Source organism: Phyllobates terribilis, unplaced genomic scaffold (genome assembly GCF_046119375.1).
Source record: "Phyllobates terribilis strain yellow unplaced genomic scaffold, ASM4611937v1 Scaffold_52__1_contigs__length_9100884, whole genome shotgun sequence".
NCBI lineage: Eukaryota > Metazoa > Chordata > Amphibia > Anura > Dendrobatidae > Phyllobates > Phyllobates terribilis.
The window spans coordinates 1-15,580 of NW_027362812.1; the positions used below are offsets into that span (position 1 = coordinate 1).

The following is a 15,580-nucleotide window of genomic DNA, read 5'->3' on the forward strand; positions in this document are numbered from 1 at the left end:
GATCTGCAAAACTCCACCTCTTTAAACACAGCACCTTCACCCCCTGCTGTTCCCACCCGCCTCAACACCGTTGGAAGGGAGGAGAACCAATTAAGGCGGGGGGTGGGGTGGAACGAGCAGCTGTCTACCCTTAGCAGGAGGGCTCCTGATTACATACCTCTCCTGCTGCTGCTGCTGCTGGCTGTCCAGCAGCAGACTGAAGGTGGCTGCTGCTGTGCACAGGTATATAAAGGCTCAGAACCTATTATGACACGCGCAGCCAGCGTTCCATTGCCAAATTCCATCTACTGCAGGCAGGATACCTGGCTGGCTGAATGTCGCTGAGAAGCTCACAGAGACCGCCATAAGCAACAGTTTAACAGAATGCCACAGACTAATCAACCAAACTTTTTGGGTTGGGTTCTCTTTTATAGTCTGCAGGCATTAAATGAAAGAAGTCAGTGTTCCAGCAGAAGGAGACAACGTTTCAGAAAAGGCATTGTAGCAAACCAAAAAAGAAATTTTAAGCGCAGCAGAGTAACCAGCGCACATACCTGTTAGCTCAGGTGAGTTTAAAAGGCTGCTGTTAATAACAAGGGCATTTGCTAAATAGATGGTGTGTGTGCAACAATATACTGAAAGGTCAATTATATTGTGCAGCTTATCTCACCACCTGTAGTTATTTAGGTGAAAACTCCAAAATGCTTGCCTAATATGTCTGTTTATCCAAAAGGAAGTAAAAAGGGAGAGCTAGAAAGATAGCATTGCATCACATTACATGGCAATGCAATGCACAGTTGCTGAAGTTGAACCAAAATGAGCTTGTAATCTGGCTTCTGCAACTTTGAACATGAAAAATCCAATGAGGAGAAGAAAAGCAAAGCCAAAGAGTCCATCCCAAAATCCGACAAACAAGCAAAATGAACAAAAAACATTGAATTCAATTCTTTCTGATTTTAGAAACTGCATTAAAGAAGGGGTGCACCGGTCCTGGAGATACTGCAATACCAGGTCAATGCGTGGAGTGGACAGAGCAAGCTCTTTTTCCATCTCCCTGTTCTAAAAATCCATTTAATATATGGTCCCCAGATAGGGGACGTATCAGATATTAAACTGATAAGAACAGATACTACACTTGATCTTAGCCAAAAGGCCGAGAAGCGATAACCAGAATTGGTTTCAAACTACGGAGCCACCCAAGGATCCTGAAAAGTCCATTTGTGGAGATGAGCTCCTGGACTCCCGTTAAGAAGACATGTTGTCAACCTCTAGATCCCTTACATGCCTGCACTTTTCGGCTTGCTGCTGCTGCAATCCACGCGTTTTAGATCTGCATAACTCCACCTCTTTAAACACAGCACCTTCACCCCCTGCTGTTCCCACCCGCCTCAACACCGTTGGAAGGGAGGAGAACCAATTAAGGCGGGGGGTGGGGTGGAACGAGCAGCTGTCTACCCTTAGCAGGAGGGCTCCTGATTACATACCTCTCCTGCTGCTGCTGCTGCTGGCTGTCCAGCAGCAGACTGAAGGTGGCTGCTGCTGTGCACAGGTATATAAAGGCTCAGAGCCTATTATGACACGCGCAGCCAGCGTTCCATTGCCACATTCCATCTACTGCAGGCAGGATACCTGGCTGGCTGAATGTCGCTGAGAAGCTCACAGAGACCGCCATAAGCAACAGTTTAACAGAATGCCACAGACTAATCAACCAAACTTTTTGGGTTGGGTTCTCTTTTATAGTCTGCAGGCATTAAATGAAAGAAGTCAGTGTTCCAGCAGAAGGAGACAACGTTTCAGAAAAGGCATTGTAGCAAACCAAAAAAGAAATTTTAAGCGCAGCAGAGTAACCAGCGCACATACCTGTTAGCTCAGGTGAGTTTAAAAGGCTGCTGTTGATAACAAGGGCATTTGCTAAATAGATGGTGTGTGTGCAACAATATACTGAAAGGTCAATTATATTGTGCAGCTTATCTCACCACCTGTAGTTATTTAGGTGAAAGCTCCAAAATGCTTGCCTAATATGTCTGTTTATCCAAAAGGAAGTAAAAAGGGAGAGCTAGAAAGATAGCATTGCATCACATTACATGGCAATGCAATGCACAGTTGCTGAAGTTGAACCAAAATGAGCTTGTAATCTGGCTTCTGCAACTTTGAACATGAAAAATCCAATGAGGAGAAGAAAAGCAAAGCCAAAGAGTCCATCCCAAAATCCGACAAACAAGCAAAATGAACAAAAAACATTGAATTCAATTCTTTCTGATTTTAGAAACTGCATTAAAGAAGGGGTGCTCCGGTCCTGGAGATACTGCAATACCAGGTCAATGCGTGGAGTGGACAGAGCAAGCTCTTTTTCCATCTCCCTGTTCTAAAAATCCATTTAATATATGGTCCCCAGATAGGGGACGTATCAGATATTAAACTGATAAGAACAGATACTACACTTGATCTTAGCCAAAAGGCCGAGAAGCGATAACCAGAATTGGTTTCAAACTACGGAGCCACCCAAGGATCCTGAAAAGTCCATTTGTGGAGATGAGCTCCTGGACTCCCGTTAAGAAGACATGTTGTCAACCTCTAGATCCCTTACATGCCTGCACTTTTCGGCTTGCTGCTGCTGCAATCCACGCGTTTTAGATCTGCATAACTCCACCTCTTTAAACACAGCACCTTCACCCCCTGCTGTTCCCACCCGCCTCAACACCGTTGGAAGGGAGGAGAACCAATTAAGGCGGGGGGTGGGGTGGAACGAGCAGCTGTCTACCCTTAGCAGGAGGGCTCCTGATTACATACCTCTCCTGCTGCTGCTGCTGCTGGCTGTCCAGCAGCAGACTGAAGGTGGCTGCTGCTGTGCACAGGTATATAAAGGCTCAGAGCCTATTATGACACGCGCAGCCAGCGTTCCATTGCCACATTCCATCTACTGCAGGCAGGATACCTGGCTGGCTGAATGTCGCTGAGAAGCTCACAGAGACCGCCATAAGCAACAGTTTAACAGAATGCCACAGACTAATCAACCAAACTTTTTGGGTTGGGTTCTCTTTTATAGTCTGCAGGCATTAAATGAAAGAAGTCAGTGTTCCAGCAGAAGGAGACAACGTTTCAGAAAAGGCATTGTAGCAAACCAAAAAAGAAATTTTAAGCGCAGCAGAGTAACCAGCGCACATACCTGTTAGCTCAGTTGAGTTTAAAAGGCTGCTGTTGATAACAAGGGCATTTGCTAAATAGATGGTGTGTGTGCAACAATATACTGAAAGGTCAATTATATTGTGCAGCTTATCTCACCACCTGTAGTTATTTAGGTGAAAGCTCCAAAATGCTTGCCTAATATGTCTGTTTATCCAAAAGGAAGTAAAAAGGGAGAGCTAGAAAGATAGCATTGCATCACATTACATGGCAATGCAATGCACAGTTGCTGAAGTTGAACCAAAATGAGCTTGTAATCTGGCTTCTGCAACTTTGAACATGAAAAATCCAATGAGGAGAAGAAAAGCAAAGCCAAAGAGTCCATCCCAAAATCCGACAAACAAGCGAAATGAACAAAAAACATTGAATTCAATTCTTTCTGATTTTAGAAACTGCATTAAAGAAGGGGTGCACCGGTCCTGGAGATACTGCAATACCAGGTCAATGCGTGGAGTGGACAGAGCAAGCTCTTTTTCCATCTCCCTGTTCTAAAAATCCATTTAATATATGGTCCCCAGATAGGGGACGTATCAGATATTAAACTGATAAGAACAGATACTACACTTGATCTTAGCCAAAAGGCCGAGAAGCGATAACCAGAATTGGTTTCAAACTACGGAGCCACCCAAGGATCCTGAAAAGTCCATTTGTGGAGATGAGCTCCTGGACTCCCGTTAAGAAGACATGTTGTCAACCTCTAGATCCCTTACATGCCTGCACTTTTCGGCTTGCTGCTGCTGCAATCCACGCGTTTTAGATCTGCATAACTCCACCTCTTTAAACACAGCACCTTCACCCCCTGCTGTTCCCACCCGCCTCAACACCGTTGGAAGGGAGGAGAACCAATTAAGGCGGGGGGTGGGGTGGAACGAGCAGCTGTCTACCCTTAGCAGGAGGGCTCCTGATTACATACCTCTCCTGCTGCTGCTGCTGCTGGCTGTCCAGCAGCAGACTGAAGGTGGCTGCTGCTGTGCACAGGTATATAAAGGCTCAGAGCCTATTATGACATGCGCAGCCAGCGTTCCATTGCCACATTCCATCTACTGCAGGCAGGATACCTGGCTGGCTGAATGTCGCTGAGAAGCTCACAGAGACCGCCATAAGCAACAGTTTAACAGAATGCCACAGACTAATCAACCAAACTTTTTGGGTTGGGTTCTCTTTTATAGTCTGCAGGCATTAAATGAAAGAAGTCAGTGTTCCAGCAGAAGGAGACAACGTTTCAGAAAAGGCATTGTAGCAAACCAAAAAAGAAATTTTAAGCGCAGCAGAGTAACCAGCGCACATACCTGTTAGCTCAGGTGAGTTTAAAAGGCTGCTGTTGATAACAAGGGCATTTGCTAAATAGATGGTGTGTGTGCAACAATATACTGAAAGGTCAATTATATTGTGCAGCTTATCTCACCACCTGTAGTTATTTAGGTGAAAGCTCCAAAATGCTTGCCTAATATGTCTGTTTATCCAAAAGGAAGTAAAAAGGGAGAGCTAGAAAGATAGCATTGCATCACATTACATGGCAATGCAATGCACAGTTGCTGAAGTTGAACCAAAATGAGCTTGTAATCTGGCTTCTGCAACTTTGAACATGAAAAATCCAATGAGGAGAAGAAAAGCAAAGCCAAAGAGTCCATCCCAAAATCCGACAAACAAGCAAAATGAACAAAAAACATTGAATTCAATTCTTTCTGATTTTAGAAACTGCATTAAAGAAGGGGTGCTCCGGTCCTGGAGATACTGCAATACCAGGTCAATGCGTGGAGTGGACAGAGCAAGCTCTTTTTCCATCTCCCTGTTCTAAAAATCCATTTAATATATGGTCCCCAGATAGGGGACGTATCAGATATTAAACTGATAAGAACAGATACTACACTTGATCTTAGCCAAAAGGCCGAGAAGCGATAACCAGAATTGGTTTCAAACTACGGAGCCACCCAAGGATCCTGAAAAGTCCATTTGTGGAGATGAGCTCCTGGACTCCCGTTAAGAAGACATGTTGTCAACCTCTAGATCCCTTACATGCCTGCACTTTTCGGCTTGCTGCTGCTGCAATCCACGCGTTTTAGATCTGCATAACTCCACCTCTTTAAACACAGCACCTTCACCCCCTGCTGTTCCCACCCGCCTCAACACCGTTGGAAGGGAGGAGAACCAATTAAGGCGGGGGGTGGGGTGGAACGAGCAGCTGTCTACCCTTAGCAGGAGGGCTCCTGATTACATACCTCTCCTGCTGCTGCTGCTGCTGGCTGTCCAGCAGCAGACTGAAGGTGGCTGCTGCTGTGCACAGGTATATAAAGGCTCAGAGCCTATTATGACACGCGCAGCCAGCGTTCCATTGCCACATTCCATCTACTGCAGGCAGGATACCTGGCTGGCTGAATGTCGCTGAGAAGCTCACAGAGACCGCCATAAGCAACAGTTTAACAGAATGCCACAGACTAATCAACCAAACTTTTTGGGTTGGGTTCTCTTTTATAGACTGCAGGCATTAAATGAAAGAAGTCAGTGTTCCAGCAGAAGGAGACAACGTTTCAGAAAAGGCATTGTAGCAAACCAAAAAAGAAATTTTAAGCGCAGCAGAGTAACCAGCGCACATACCTGTTAGCTCAGGTGAGTTTAAAAGGCTGCTGTTGATAACAAGGGCATTTGCTAAATAGATGGTGTGTGTGCAACAATATACTGAAAGGTCAATTATATTGTGCAGCTTATCTCACCACCTGTAGTTATTTAGGTGAAAGCTCCAAAATGCTTGCCTAATATGTCTGTTTATCCAAAAGGAAGTAAAAAGGGAGAGCTAGAAAGATAGCATTGCATCACATTACATGGCAATGCAATGCACAGTTGCTGAAGTTGAACCAAAATGAGCTTGTAATCTGGCTTCTGCAACTTTGAACATGAAAAATCCAATGAGGAGAAGAAAAGCAAAGCCAAAGAGTCCATCCCAAAATCCGACAAACAAGCGAAATGAACAAAAAACATTGAATTCAATTCTTTCTGATTTTAGAAACTGCATTAAAGAAGGGGTGCACCGGTCCTGGAGATACTGCAATACCAGGTCAATGCGTGGAGTGGACAGAGCAAGCTCTTTTTCCATCTCCCTGTTCTAAAAATCCATTTAATATATGGTCCCCAGATAGGGGACGTATCAGATATTAAACTGATAAGAACAGATACTACACTTGATCTTAGCCAAAAGGCCGAGAAGCGATAACCAGAATTGGTTTCAAACTACGGAGCCACCCAAGGATCCTGAAAAGTCCATTTGTGGAGATGAGCTCCTGGACTCCCGTTAAGAAGACATGTTGTCAACCTCTAGATCCCTTACATGCCTGCACTTTTCGGCTTGCTGCTGCTGCAATCCACGCGTTTTAGATCTGCATAACTCCACCTCTTTAAACACAGCACCTTCACCCCCTGCTGTTCCCACCCGCCTCAACACCGTTGGAAGGGAGGAGAACCAATTAAGGCGGGGGGTGGGGTGGAACGAGCAGCTGTCTACCCTTAGCAGGAGGGCTCCTGATTACATACCTCTCCTGCTGCTGCTGCTGCTGGCTGTCCAGCAGCAGACTGAAGGTGGCTGCTGCTGTGCACAGGTATATAAAGGCTCAGAGCCTATTATGACACGCGCAGCCAGCGTTCCATTGCCACATTCCATCTACTGCAGGCAGGATACCTGGCTGGCTGAATGTCGCTGAGAAGCTCACAGAGACCGCCATAAGCAACAGTTTAACAGAATGCCACAGACTAATCAACCAAACTTTTTGGGTTGGGTTCTCTTTTATAGTCTGCAGGCATTAAATGAAAGAAGTCAGTGTTCCAGCAGAAGGAGACAACGTTTCAGAAAAGGCATTGTAGCAAACCAAAAAAGAAATTTTAAGCGCAGCAGAGTAACCAGCGCACATACCTGTTAGCTCAGGTGAGTTTAAAAGGCTGCTGTTGATAACAAGGGCATTTGCTAAATAGATGGTGTGTGTGCAACAATATACTGAAAGGTCAATTATATTGTGCAGCTTATCTCACCACCTGTAGTTATTTAGGTGAAAGCTCCAAAATGCTTGCCTAATATGTCTGTTTATCCAAAAGGAAGTAAAAAGGGAGAGCTAGAAAGATAGCATTGCATCACATTACATGGCAATGCAATGCACAGTTGCTGAAGTTGAACCAAAATGAGCTTGTAATCTGGCTTCTGCAACTTTGAACATGAAAAATCCAATGAGGAGAAGAAAAGCAAAGCCAAAGAGTCCATCCCAAAATCCGACAAACAAGCAAAATGAACAAAAAACATTGAATTCAATTCTTTCTGATTTTAGAAACTGCATTAAAGAAGGGGTGCACCGGTCCTGGAGATACTGCAATACCAGGTCAATGCGTGGAGTGGACAGAGCAAGCTCTTTTTCCATCTCCCTGTTCTAAAAATCCATTTAATATATGGTCCCCAGATAGGGGACGTATCAGATATTAAACTGATAAGAACAGATACTACACTTGATCTTAGCCAAAAGGCCGAGAAGCGATAACCAGAATTGGTTTCAAACTACGGAGCCACCCAAGGATCCTGAAAAGTCCATTTGTGGAGATGAGCTCCTGGACTCCCGTTAAGAAGACATGTTGTCAACCTCTAGATCCCTTACATGCCTGCACTTTTCGGCTTGCTGCTGCTGCAATCCACGCGTTTTAGATCTGCATAACTCCACCTCTTTAAACACAGCACCTTCACCCCCTGCTGTTCCCACCCGCCTCAACACCGTTGGAAGGGAGGAGAACCAATTAAGGCGGGGGGTGGGGTGGAACGAGCAGCTGTCTACCCTTAGCAGGAGGGCTCCTGATTACATACCTCTCCTGCTGCTGCTGCTGCTGGCTGTCCAGCAGCAGACTGAAGGTGGCTGCTGCTGTGCACAGGTATATAAAGGCTCAGAGCCTATTATGACACGCGCAGCCAGCGTTCCATTGCCACATTCCATCTACTGCAGGCAGGATACCTGGCTGGCTGAATGTCGCTGAGAAGCTCACAGAGACCGCCATAAGCAACAGTTTAACAGAATGCCACAGACTAATCAACCAAACTTTTTGGGTTGGGTTCTCTTTTATAGTCTGCAGGCATTAAATGAAAGAAGTCAGTGTTCCAGCAGAAGGAGACAACGTTTCAGAAAAGGCATTGAAAAAAAAGCAAACCAAAAAAGAAATTTTAAGCGCAGCAGAGTAACCAGCGCACATACCTGTTAGCTCAGGTGAGTTTAAAAGGCTGCTGTTGATAACAAGGGCATTTGCTAAATAGATGGTGTGTGTGCAACAATATACTGAAAGGTCAATTATATTGTGCAGCTTATCTCACCACCTGTAGTTATTTAGGTGAAAGCTCCAAAATGCTTGCCTAATATGTCTGTTTATCCAAAAGGAAGTAAAAAGGGAGAGCTAGAAAGATAGCATTGCATCACATTACATGGCAATGCAATGCACAGTTGCTGAAGTTGAACCAAAATGAGCTTGTAATCTGGCTTCTGCAACTTTGAACATGAAAAATCCAATGAGGAGAAGAAAAGCAAAGCCAAAGAGTCCATCCCAAAATCCGACAAACAAGCAAAATGAACAAAAAACATTGAATTCAATTCTTTCTGATTTTAGAAACTGCATTAAAGAAGGGGTGCACCGGTCCTGGAGATACTGCAATACCAGGTCAATGCGTGGAGTGGACAGAGCAAGCTCTTTTTCCATCTCCCTGTTCTAAAAATCCATTTAATATATGGTCCCCAGATAGGGGACGTATCAGATATTAAACTGATAAGAACAGATACTACACTTGATCTTAGCCAAAAGGCCGAGAAGCGATAACCAGAATTGGTTTCAAACTACGGAGCCACCCAAGGATCCTGAAAAGTCCATTTGTGGAGATGAGCTTCTGGACTCCCGTTAAGAAGACATGTTGTCAACCTCTAGATCCCTTACATGCCTGCACTTTTCGGCTTGCTGCTGCTGCAATCCACGCGTTTTAGATCTGCATAACTCCACCTCTTTAAACACAGCACCTTCACCCCCTGCTGTTCCCACCCGCCTCAACACCGTTGGAAGGGAGGAGAACCAATTAAGGCGGGGGGTGGGGTGGAACGAGCAGCTGTCTACCCTTAGCAGGAGGGCTCCTGATTACATACCTCTCCTGCTGCTGCTGCTGCTGGCTGTCCAGCAGCAGACTGAAGGTGGCTGCTGCTGTGCACAGGTATATAAAGGCTCAGAGCCTATTATGACACGCGCAGCCAGCGTTCCATTGCCACATTCCATCTACTGCAGGCAGGATACCTGGCTGGCTGAATGTCGCTGAGAAGCTCACAGAGACCGCCATAAGCAACAGTTTAACAGAATGCCACAGACTAATCAACCAAACTTTTTGGGTTGGGTTCTCTTTTATAGTCTGCAGGCATTAAATGAAAGAAGTCAGTGTTCCAGCAGAAGGAGACAACGTTTCAGAAAAGGCATTGTAGCAAACCAAAAAAGAAATTTTAAGCGCAGCAGAGTAACCAGCGCACATACCTGTTAGCTCAGGTGAGTTTAAAAGGCTGCTGTTGATAACAAGGGCATTTGCTAAATAGATGGTGTGTGTGCAACAATATACTGAAAGGTCAATTATATTGTGCAGCTTATCTCACCACCTGTAGTTATTTAGGTGAAAGCTCCAAAATGCTTGCCTAATATGTCTGTTTATCCAACAGGAAGTAAAAAGGGAGAGCTAGAAAGATAGCATTGCATCACATTACATGGCAATGCAATGCACAGTTGCTGAAGTTGAACCAAAATGAGCTTGTAATCTGGCTTCTGCAACTTTGAACATGAAAAATCCAATGAGGAGAAGAAAAGCAAAGCCAAAGAGTCCATCCCAAAATCCGACAAACAAGCAAAATGAACAAAAAACATTGAATTCAATTCTTTCTGATTTTAGAAACTGCATTAAAGAAGGGGTGCACCGGTCCTGGAGATACTGCAATACCAGGTCAATGCGTGGAGTGGACAGAGCAAGCTCTTTTTCCATCTCCCTGTTCTAAAAATCCATTTAATATATGGTCCCCAGATAGGGGACGTATCAGATATTAAACTGATAAGAACAGATACTACACTTGATCTTAGCCAAAAGGCCGAGAAGCGATAACCAGAATTGGTTTCAAACTACGGAGCCACCCAAGGATCCTGAAAAGTCCATTTGTGGAGATGAGCTCCTGGACTCCCGTTAAGAAGACATGTTGTCAACCTCTAGATCCCTTACATGCCTGCACTTTTCGGCTTGCTGCTGCTGCAATCCACGCGTTTTAGATCTGCATAACTCCACCTCTTTAAACACAGCACCTTCACCCCCTGCTGTTCCCACCCGCCTCAACACCGTTGGAAGGGAGGAGAACCAATTAAGGCGGGGGGTGGGGTGGAACGAGCAGCTGTCTACCCTTAGCAGGAGGGCTCCTGATTACATACCTCTCCTGCTGCTGCTGCTGCTGGCTGTCCAGCAGCAGACTGAAGGTGGCTGCTGCTGTGCACAGGTATATAAAGGCTCAGAGCCTATTATGACACGCGCAGCCAGCGTTCCATTGCCACATTCCATCTACTGCAGGCAGGATACCTGGCTGGCTGAATGTCGCTGAGAAGCTCACAGAGACCGCCATAAGCAACAGTTTAACAGAATGCCACAGACTAATCAACCAAACTTTTTGGGTTGGGTTCTCTTTTATAGTCTGCAGGCATTAAATGAAAGAAGTCAGTGTTCCAGCAGAAGGAGACAACGTTTCAGAAAAGGCATTGTAGCAAACCAAAAAAGAAATTTTAAGCGCAGCAGAGTAACCAGCGCACATACCTGTTAGCTCAGGTGAGTTTAAAAGGCTGCTGTTGATAACAAGGGCATTTGCTAAATAGATGGTGTGTGTGCAACAATATACTGAAAGGTCAATTATATTGTGCAGCTTATCTCACCACCTGTAGTTATTTAGGTGAAAGCTCCAAAATGCTTGCCTAATATGTCTGTTTATCCAAAAGGAAGTAAAAAGGGAGAGCTAGAAAGATAGCATTGCATCACATTACATGGCAATGCAATGCACAGTTGCTGAAGTTGAACCAAAATGAGCTTGTAATCTGGCTTCTGCAACTTTGAACATGAAAAATCCAATGAGGAGAAGAAAAGCAAAGCCAAAGAGTCCATCCCAAAATCCGACAAACAAGCAAAATGAACAAAAAACATTGAATTCAATTCTTTCTGATTTTAGAAACTGCATTAAAGAAGGGGTGCACCGGTCCTGGAGATACTGCAATACCAGGTCAATGCGTGGAGTGGACAGAGCAAGCTCTTTTTCCATCTCCCTGTTCTAAAAATCCATTTAATATACGGTCCCCAGATAGGGGACGTATCAGATATTAAACTGATAAGAACAGATACTACACTTGATCTTAGCCAAAAGGCCGAGAAGCGATAACCAGAATTGGTTTCAAACTACGGAGCCACCCAAGGATCCTGAAAAGTCCATTTGTGGAGATGAGCTCCTGGACTCCCGTTAAGAAGACATGTTGTCAACCTCTAGATCCCTTACATGCCTGCACTTTTCGGCTTGCTGCTGCTGCAATCCACGCGTTTTAGATCTGCATAACTCCACCTCTTTAAACACAGCACCTTCACCCCCTGCTGTTCCCACCCGCCTCAACACCGTTGGAAGGGAGGAGAACCAATTAAGGCGGGGGGTGGGGTGGAACGAGCAGCTGTCTACCCTTAGCAGGAGGGCTCCTGATTACATACCTCTCCTGCTGCTGCTGCTGCTGGCTGTCCAGCAGCAGACTGAAGGTGGCTGCTGCTGTGCACAGGTATATAAAGGCTCAGAGCCTATTATGACACGCGCAGCCAGCGTTCCATTGCCACATTCCATCTACTGCAGGCAGGATACCTGGCTGGCTGAATGTCGCTGAGAAGCTCACAGAGACCGCCATAAGCAACAGTTTAACAGAATGCCACAGACTAATCAACCAAACTTTTTGGGTTGGGTTCTCTTTTATAGTCTGCAGGCATTAAATGAAAGAAGTCAGTGTTCCAGCAGAAGGAGACAACGTTTCAGAAAAGGCATTGTAGCAAACCAAAAAAGAAATTTTAAGCGCAGCAGAGTAACCAGCGCACATACCTGTTAGCTCAGGTGAGTTTAAAAGGCTGCTGTTGATAACAAGGGCATTTGCTAAATAGATGGTGTGTGTGCAACAATATACTGAAAGGTCAATTATATTGTGCAGCTTATCTCACCACCTGTAGTTATTTAGGTGAAAGCTCCAAAATGCTTGCCTAATATGTCTGTTTATCCAAAAGGAAGTAAAAAGGGAGAGCTAGAAAGATAGCATTGCATCACATTACATGGCAATGCAATGCACAGTTGCTGAAGTTGAACCAAAATGAGCTTGTAATCTGGCTTCTGCAACTTTGAACATGAAAAATCCAATGAGGAGAAGAAAAGCAAAGCCAAAGAGTCCATCCCAAAATCCGACAAACAAGCAAAATGAACAAAAAACATTGAATTCAATTCTTTCTGATTTTAGAAACTGCATTAAAGAAGGGGTGCACCGGTCCTGGAGATACTGCAATACCAGGTCAATGCGTGGAGTGGACAGAGCAAGCTCTTTTTCCATCTCCCTGTTCTAAAAATCCATTTAATATATGGTCCCCAGATAGGGGACGTATCAGATATTAAACTGATAAGAACAGATACTACACTTGATCTTAGCCAAAAGGCCGAGAAGCAATAACCAGAATTGGTTTCAAACTACGGAGCCACCCAAGGATCCTGAAAAGTCCATTTGTGGAGATGAGCTCCTGGACTCCCGTTAAGAAGACATGTTGTCAACCTCTAGATCCCTTACATGCCTGCACTTTTCGGCTTGCTGCTGCTGCAATCCACGCGTTTTAGATCTGCATAACTCCACCTCTTTAAACACAGCACCTTCACCCCCTGCTGTTCCCACCCGCCTCAACACCGTTGGAAGGGAGGAGAACCAATTAAGGCGGGGGGTGGGGTGGAACGAGCAGCTGTCTACCCTTAGCAGGAGGGCTCCTGATTACATACCTCTCCTGCTGCTGCTGCTGCTGGCTGTCCAGCAGCAGACTGAAGGTGGCTGCTGCTGTGCACAGGTATATAAAGGCTCAGAGCCTATTATGACACGCGCAGCCAGCGTTCCATTGCCACATTCCATCTACTGCAGGCAGGATACCTGGCTGGCTGAATGTCGCTGAGAAGCTCACAGAGACCGCCATAAGCAACAGTTTAACAGAATGCCACAGACTAATCAACCAAACTTTTTGGGTTGGGTTCTCTTTTATAGTCTGCAGGCATTAAATGAAAGAAGTCAGTGTTCCAGCAGAAGGAGACAACGTTTCAGAAGAGGCATTGTAGCAAACCAAAAAAGAAATTTTAAGCGCAGCAGAGTAACCAGCGCACATACCTGTTAGCTCAGGTGAGTTTAAAAGGCTGCTGTTGATAACAAGGGCATTTGCTAAATAGATGGTGTGTGTGCAACAATATACTGAAAGGTCAATTATATTGTGCAGCTTATCTCACCACCTGTAGTTATTTAGGTGAAAGCTCCAAAATGCTTGCCTAATATGTCTGTTTATCCAAAAGGAAGTAAAAAGGGAGAGCTAGAAAGATAGCATTGCATCACATTACATGGCAATGCAATGCACAGTTGCTGAAGTTGAACCAAAATGAGCTTGTAATCTGGCTTCTGCAACTTTGAACATGAAAAATCCAATGAGGAGAAGAAAAGCAAAGCCAAAGAGTCCATCCCAAAATCCGACAAACAAGCAAAATGAACAAAAAACATTGAATTCAATTCTTTCTGATTTTAGAAACTGCATTAAAGAAGGGGTGCACCGGTCCTGGAGATACTGCAATACCAGGTCAATGCGTGGAGTGGACAGAGCAAGCTCTTTTTCCATCTCCCTGTTCTAAAAATCCATTTAATATATGGTCCCCAGATAGGGGACGTATCAGATATTAAACTGATAAGAACAGATTTTTTTTTTTTTTTTTTTAAAACCTATTCAGGTTAAAATTAAAGTCCACTCCACAGTCCTCTTCTCCCCAAAGGGAGACAAGACGTGGACTCCAACTTAAATCATCATCAGGTTTTGGTACTTTTAATGTCAGAAAAAAAAATTACAAAAATACAACAATACTTACAAAGAAAGAAATGTTTCAGAACCTGAATGGATACCAAAAAAATAAAAATTAAATTATAACTGTATTAACAACAGTAATAACATCAAGTAAAATACTTGTAACCATTATCAAAAGCATGAACCCCAACCCAACTCAGAACCTTAAGGGACAAATCTTCAACCCTTGATGCTGAAAAAACTTGTTTCGATACACCATCTGGTATTCTATATTTCACACAAAAAACATTTTTATCTCTTATTAGTTCTTTCCTAACATTCTCTATAAGATAGTCCAAACGTTTCTCATCATACAACTTACGGTACAACCGGTTAAAATATTCTGCATTCTTTATAAACATAGGTTGTTGAAAAACAACTATATTTTCTTCCATTGCCACCTCCACTTCCTGTTCCTTTCTCTTTTCTTGCTTTTTAACCTTACCACGGCCAGTTCCCTGACTTACACCTCCCATTTCACTCTCTACCCTATCCCCCCAATCTACTCTTGTTTTCTCCATCTCCCTCTGCACTCCTACAGGTTTGCTTTCTTTTCCCTTTACCACCAACACCTTTTCTACACTTTCCTCCTTTCTCTCTACCAAAACCTTTTTAACCACTACCTCCTTCTCTTTATTTCTTTTCCTCTTTGGGCAATTCTTAAAAACATGCGTATCTTCCTGACACAAGTTGCACTTCCTCCGATCTTTACAATCCTTTGACTCATGATCACCTTTTTTGCAAAAACCACATACACCACCCGAACAATTTTCCTTTCCATGCCCGTATTGACGACAAACTCGACAAAAAGTGGGTATACCACTGAAAAAAATATCACCATTTATATTACCCAACTTAAACCTAGCTGGGGGAAGCAACACAGTCCCCTGCTCATCTTCTTTGAAACGGACCAAAAATTTCCACTTCGAAGTCCAAAAACCAAATTCATTATAAATCTTCCCTTTTGGTGTTACTGACAAACAAAAAAACTCCAAAAATGTAAGAACATCCTCTTCGTCCACCAATGGAGAGTACATTTTAACAATGATCCATTTATCTCTAACGGGGAAGTGTGGCATTACACTTATCCCCTCCATTCTTTTATCCTGGCTTGCAGTCATTTTCCTTAGATATCCTTCAAAAAAAACTTTGTCAACAAAAACTATATCATAAACACCCCTCCTGGGGTAGTCCATTATCGCCAACACTTCTTCTGTCTTCAAACCAAAAAGATCCACAAGAACTTGACTCATCACATACCTAAAA

General features: G+C 44.1%; 10 non-coding genes and 1 pseudogene across 10 annotated transcripts; all 11 read right to left on the reverse strand.

Moving 5' to 3' along the window:
• Positions 1–953: 953 nt before the first annotated feature.
• Positions 954–1,144, reverse strand: LOC141191795 (U2 spliceosomal RNA). The gene has a single exon (XR_012265498.1). It is a non-coding gene; the product is annotated as a U2 spliceosomal RNA (small nuclear RNA).
• Positions 1,145–2,259: 1,115 nt separating this feature from the next.
• Positions 2,260–2,450, reverse strand: LOC141192077 (U2 spliceosomal RNA). The gene has a single exon (XR_012265770.1). It is a non-coding gene; the product is annotated as a U2 spliceosomal RNA (small nuclear RNA).
• A 1,115-nt stretch (positions 2,451–3,565) lies between these two features.
• LOC141191807 (U2 spliceosomal RNA) lies at positions 3,566–3,756 on the reverse strand. The gene has a single exon (XR_012265509.1). It is a non-coding gene; the product is annotated as a U2 spliceosomal RNA (small nuclear RNA).
• A 1,115-nt stretch (positions 3,757–4,871) lies between these two features.
• Positions 4,872–5,062, reverse strand: LOC141192078 (U2 spliceosomal RNA). The gene has a single exon (XR_012265771.1). It is a non-coding gene; the product is annotated as a U2 spliceosomal RNA (small nuclear RNA).
• A 1,115-nt stretch (positions 5,063–6,177) lies between these two features.
• Positions 6,178–6,368, reverse strand: LOC141191818 (U2 spliceosomal RNA). The gene has a single exon (XR_012265520.1). It is a non-coding gene; the product is annotated as a U2 spliceosomal RNA (small nuclear RNA).
• A 1,115-nt stretch (positions 6,369–7,483) lies between these two features.
• Positions 7,484–7,674, reverse strand: LOC141191830 (U2 spliceosomal RNA). Its single transcript, XR_012265531.1, has one exon. It is a non-coding gene; the product is annotated as a U2 spliceosomal RNA (small nuclear RNA).
• Positions 7,675–8,795: 1,121 nt separating this feature from the next.
• Positions 8,796–8,986, reverse strand: LOC141191841 (U2 spliceosomal RNA). Its single transcript, XR_012265542.1, has one exon. It is a non-coding gene; the product is annotated as a U2 spliceosomal RNA (small nuclear RNA).
• Positions 8,987–10,101: 1,115 nt separating this feature from the next.
• Positions 10,102–10,292, reverse strand: LOC141191853 (U2 spliceosomal RNA). The gene has a single exon (XR_012265553.1). It is a non-coding gene; the product is annotated as a U2 spliceosomal RNA (small nuclear RNA).
• A 1,115-nt stretch (positions 10,293–11,407) lies between these two features.
• Positions 11,408–11,598, reverse strand: LOC141192041 (U2 spliceosomal RNA). Its single transcript, XR_012265736.1, has one exon. It is a non-coding gene; the product is annotated as a U2 spliceosomal RNA (small nuclear RNA).
• Positions 11,599–12,713: 1,115 nt separating this feature from the next.
• On the reverse strand, positions 12,714–12,904 carry LOC141192027 (U2 spliceosomal RNA). Its single transcript, XR_012265723.1, has one exon. It is a non-coding gene; the product is annotated as a U2 spliceosomal RNA (small nuclear RNA).
• Positions 12,905–14,019: 1,115 nt separating this feature from the next.
• On the reverse strand, positions 14,020–14,200 carry LOC141192126 (U2 spliceosomal RNA; annotated as a pseudogene).
• Positions 14,201–15,580: the final 1,380 nt, after the last annotated feature.